We start from the raw sequence: 5,608 nt of genomic DNA, 5'->3' as shown, positions 1-5,608 counted from the left end.
AAAAAAAAAAAAAAAAAGAGTACCAAGGGCCAGGCACGATGACTCATACTTGTAATCCTAGCACTTTGGGAGGCCGAGGCAGGAGGATTAGAGTCCAGGAGTTCAAGACCAGCCTGGGCAACATGGTGAAACCATATCTCTACAAAAAATACAAAAACTAGCTGGGCATGATGGTACACACCTGTGGTCCCAGCTGCTCGGGAGGCTGAGGTGGGAGGATCACTTGAGACTGGGAGGCAGAGGCCGCAGTGAGCTGAGATCACGAGATCATGTCACTGTACTCTAGCCTGGGTGATATAGAGGGATGCTGTCTCCAAAAAAAAAAAAAAAAAAACGGGTAACAAGTCCTGGCATGGTGATTTATGCTTGTAATCCCAGCACTTTGGAAGGCTGACTCAGGAGGATCGCTTGAGCCCAAGAGTTCTGGACCAGCCTGGGTGACATAGTGAGACCCTGAGGCTGACGCAGGAGGTTTGCCTGAGCCCAGGAGCTCAAGACCAGCCTGGGTAGTACAGTGAGATCCCTGTCTCAATTTAAAAAAAAAAAGTAATAAAATGAATGAAAACTTTGCAAATGAAATTACCTTCACTGAACAAGTTGAAATAACAAGAGACATGATGTGCATTGTTATGCCTTAAATATTTTTTGCTATAAATCAGCAACACTGCGAGATATCTGATGAGGTAACTTAAGGTAACACAGACCAGCTCTGTGAAAATGATGGTTGGTGGCTTCAGGCACTCTAAGAAGACACCAAACAAATCCATCCTGAGAGACGCAAAGAAAATGCTTTGTGTATCAGTCTTTTTTTTCCTCCCATGTAGCTGGGACTACAGGCATGCACCACCACGCCTGGCTAATTTTTTGTAATTCTAGTAGAGACAGGGTTTCATCGTGTTAGCCAGGATGGTCTCAATCTCCCGACTTCGTGATCCACCCACCTTGGCCTCCGAAAGTGCTGGGATTATAGGCATAAGCCACCATGCCCAGCCTGTGTGTCAGTTTTTATTGCAGAAGAAAGCACCTCAAAACTTACTGGTTTCACTCTAAAACAATAAGCATTTATTATTTTTCATCAGTCTGTGGGTTTGCTGGGGAGGTCTTCCAGTCTGGGCCAGCTCAGCTGGGCCTGGATGGTCTAGAATGCTCTAGTTCATGTGTCCGGTGGTGGCTGGCAGGCTACCTGGTCTAAGGGGCCACACTCATACACAGCTGGCAGTTGGTCAGATGTCAGATAGGGTGATGACTATGTGTCTGTCATCATCCATTAGGTTAGCAGGAGTTATCCACGTGGTAGTGGAAGAGGTCCCAGCAACAAGAGAAAGCAAGGCCCTATTGCAGTCACTTCTCAACACACTTCTTGCTTGACATTTGCCATTGTCCTCCACAAAGCAAGTCACATGGCCAAGCCTAGAGTCAGCAAATGGAGAAACAGATTCCACCTCTGGGTGGGAGAAGCTGAAGGACACTGTGGCTATTCTGTTCAACCCAGTACCCCTTAGAAGCCAGAGATTAAAATGATATTCCTTATGACATAAATGGGCATATACCTCAGGGTTTAATCATCTAGGTTGCAGGGCATGCTACACTTTCTGTCACTTGTAACATATTTCTGTGATAGGAGGGGCATGCTTTCTTTGTGTTTCAGCTACTGAGGTCAACTAGTAGGGCCACTTTCCTAGGCTCCTTTTCTAGGCCTTGAGACAGAGATAAAAGCAAAGAGGTAGGCAAGAAGCTAGATCTTCTGAGGGCGCTGCAGGCCACATAAAGGAATTTAGCTCTTGTTCCCAAGAGCAATGCAAAGCCATAGAGCATTTTAAGGAGAAAGATTCGATCACTTGGGCTGTAGTGAAGACAGTAACTCTAGAAGTTTTGCCAGGAAGGGGAATTAGTAAGATAAGGCTTTAGTCAACAGAATGTGGGATTGAGGGAAAGGCTTTTTGTTCTTCTGAAAGCAAAAGATGAGTGAAACTAGAGTTTGCTTGAATACTAATGGAAGCATCCAATATTGCAAGAGGTTAAAGTGAAATCCCTAAGAATGGGGAAGGGAAACTTGAACAGCCATGGAGTTTGGCTTTTTTGTTTTCTTTTGAGATGGAGTTTTCGCTCTTGTTGCCCAGGGCAGTGGCACCGTCTCAGCTCACTGCCACCTCTGCCTCCCAGGTTCAAGCAATCTCTTGCATCAGTCTCCCGGAGTAGCTGGGATTACAGGCACCTGCCACCACACCTGGCTAATTTTTGTATTTTTTAGTAAAGATGAGGTTTCATCATGCTGGCCAGGCTGGTCTCAAACTCCTGACCTCAAGTGATCCACCCGCCTCAGCCTTGTAAAGTGCTCGGATTACAGTCATGAGCCACTGTACCCAGCCTGGAGTTTGGCTTTTAAGAAAAAAACTTCACCTTGAGTTCACTTCAAATTGGTCTAGAATGCTCTAGTTCATGTGTCTGGTGGTGGCTGGCAGGCTAGCTGGTCTAAGGGGCCACACTCATATACATCTGGCAGTTGGTCAGATGTCAGATGGGTTGATGACTCTGTGTCTGTCATCATCCAGTAATTGACTTTATTTTTGTTATATACAGTCCTGTGGATTTTAACACATGTACAGATTCACGTAACTACTACCACAATCAGGATTCAAAAGAATTCCATCACCCCCAAATCCTCCTTTTTGCTATCATTCCGTTCATCCCCTTAGCTCCTGGCAATCACCGACTTACATTTACCAAGGCTGGAGTGCAATGGCAAAATCTCGGCTTACTGCAATCTCTACCTCCAGGGTTCAAGTGGTTTTCCTGCCTCAGCCTCCCCAGTAACTGGGATTACATGCATGCACCACCACGCTTGGCTAATTTTGTATTTTAGTAGAGACTGGGTGTGTTCATGTTGGTCAGGTTGGTCTCAAACTCCCGACCTCAGGTGATCTGCCCACTTTGGCCTCCCAAAGTGCTGGGATTACAGGTGTAAGCCACCATGCCAGGCCCTACTTTATTCCTTTTTATTGCTAATATTCCATTGGTGTTGGCTTCTGCTAGTATCCCTTAGGTCAGTAAATGATACCACTATTCTAACAGTTACTGTACTTGGGCCAAAAACCTAGACATCATCCTTCGCTCTCTTCTCTAGTCCATACAAGCAATCCATCAGCAAATCTTGGTGGTTTCACTTTATCTATTTATTTACTTATTTGTTTTGAGACAGGGTCTGTCTCTGTTGCCCAGGCTGGCTGGAGCTCAGTGACGTGATCATGGCTCATCACAGCCTCCGCCTTCTGGGCTCAAGCCATCCTCCCATCTCAGCCCCCTGGCTAGCCGGGACTACAGGCACACACCATCACACCTGGATAATTATTGTATTTACTGGTAGAGATGGGAGTTTCACCATGTTGCCCAGCTGTTCTCAAACGCTTGGGCTCATGTGATCCACCCACCTCAGCCTTCCATAGTGTTGGGATTACAGGCATGAGCCACTGTGCTGGCTGGCTGGCTTTCAAAATATACCTAGAATCGAATCACTTGTCACTACCTCCAGTGCTGTTATCTAGTTCAGGCCACCGTCATCTTCTGCCAAGATGAGTGCTTTTACCTTTACCCCTCTACTCTCCTATTCTCCACACGACAGCTAGAATGATCTGTTTAGAGACAGAAATCTGATCAAGTCACTCTTCTGTTCAACTTTCCATGGCTTTCAGTGGTGACTGCAAAATTGTTGCCATAATTTATAAGGCCCTGCATGATAAGGCCCCATACCTTTTTATCTGGTCTCCTACCACTCTTCTGGTCACTCACTGAATCTACAGTGGTCTCCTTGCTGTTCCTACAGCACCTCAAGCAGGCTCCTGCCTGAGGGCATTTGAATTTGCTATCTCCCTGGTCTGGAACACTCTTCCCCTAGATATCTACGCTCACACCCATTAAGTCAATTCTAGTTTCTGCTTAAGGGCTCCTTATCATAAATTCGTCGCTGACTAATATCTAAAATAGCAGCTACCCGACACGACTGTCTAACCCCTACCCTGCTTTGTTTTTTCAAAGCATATACCTCTGACATTATATACTTTTTTCTCCCAAACTAGTAAAGATCCTTGAGAGCTGGGAATTTATTTTGTCCACTGCTCAGTAAGCACCTACGTGAGTGCCTGATCTGGCATATAGTAGGAGTTCAATGAATATTTTTCATTGAATACACAGGAGGGAAGGACAGGGAACACAAATAAGTAGGTTTCTTGATTTCAGGACATTCTATATTTTCTGTTACTTATATGATAAGGAAATCAGGGGGAAGTGGTATGGGTGTAGGATCAGATTTGTAGAGATCGTGGAGAGCGCTGAAGGAATTAACAGGCAGAGCAGAGTAAAAAAAAAAAAAAAAAAAAAAAAAAAAAAAAAAAAAAAAAATAAAAAAAAAAAAAAAAAGATCGTGGAGACCAAGTTGACTAGAAAAATATAATAAAATTTCTAGTCACAGTTCACAGTCCATTTTTTTCCCCCTGAAATAGAGTCTTGCCCTGTTACTCAGGCTGGAGTACCGTGGTGCGATCTCAAGTCACTGCAACCTCTGCCTCCAGGGTTCAAGCAATTCTCCTGCCTTAGCCTCCTGAGTAGCTAGGATTACAGGTGCCTGCCACCGCACCCAGACAATTTTTGTATTTTTAGTAGAGACGGGATTTCACCATGTTGGACAGGCTGGTCTCAAACTCCTGATCTCGTGATCGGCCCGCCTCTGTCTCCCAAAGTGCTGGGATTACAGGCATGAACCACTGCAACCCACCCGCAGTTCATTAATAGTTGGTAATTATTAATTTAGTGATGCCAATTTGTTCAGCAGAACAATTTTCTTTTCTATTTCTTTTTTTGAGATGGAGTTCCGCTCTCGTCGCCCAGGCTGGAGTGCAATGGCACGATCTCAGCTCACTGCAACCTCCGCATCCCAGGTTCAAGCTCTCCTGCCTCAGCCTCTGGAATAGCTGGGATTACAGGTCTTCACCACCACGCCTGGCTAATTTTTGTATTTTTATTAGAGATGGGGTTTCACCATGTTGGTAATTCTGGTCTTGAACTCCTGACCTCAGGTGATCCGCCTGCCTCAGCCTCCCAAATTGCTGGGATTACAGGTATGAGCCACCGTGCCCAGCCTCAGCAGGACAATTTTCTATGACAAGGTACAAGCAAGGAGATACATGTAGGTCCATCCAGGGTGAGAGACTTTTCTGGGGAAAAGGGAGTGTGGTGGGATTAAGATTAAGTACATGCAGGTTTGCAATGGTATGCCACTGAATCTTAACTGGATAAGGAGGAAAGTGAAGAGTAGAGGATAAGAGATAAAGTAGAGGCTTTCAACTGATGAGATGCTCTGATAAAGTGAAAGAACAGGCTCACACCTGTAATCCCAGCAATTTGGGAGGCCCAGGCGGGCAAATCACCTGAGATCAGGAAGTCGAGACCAGCCTGGCCAACATGGCAAAACCCATCTCTACTGAAAATACAAAAATTATGGCCGGGTGTGGTGGCTCATGCCTGTAATCCAAGCACTTTGGAGGCCAAGGCAGGCAGATCACCTGAGGTCGGGAGTTCAAGACCAGTCTGACCAACATGGTGAAACTCCGTCTTA

The sequence above is a fragment of the Cebus imitator genome, unplaced genomic scaffold (genome assembly GCF_001604975.1).
Source record: "Cebus imitator isolate Cc_AM_T3 unplaced genomic scaffold, Cebus_imitator-1.0 Scaffold203, whole genome shotgun sequence".
Classification (NCBI taxonomy): domain Eukaryota; kingdom Metazoa; phylum Chordata; class Mammalia; order Primates; family Cebidae; genus Cebus; species Cebus imitator.
Note: the sequence above shows the minus strand (reverse complement) of the source record.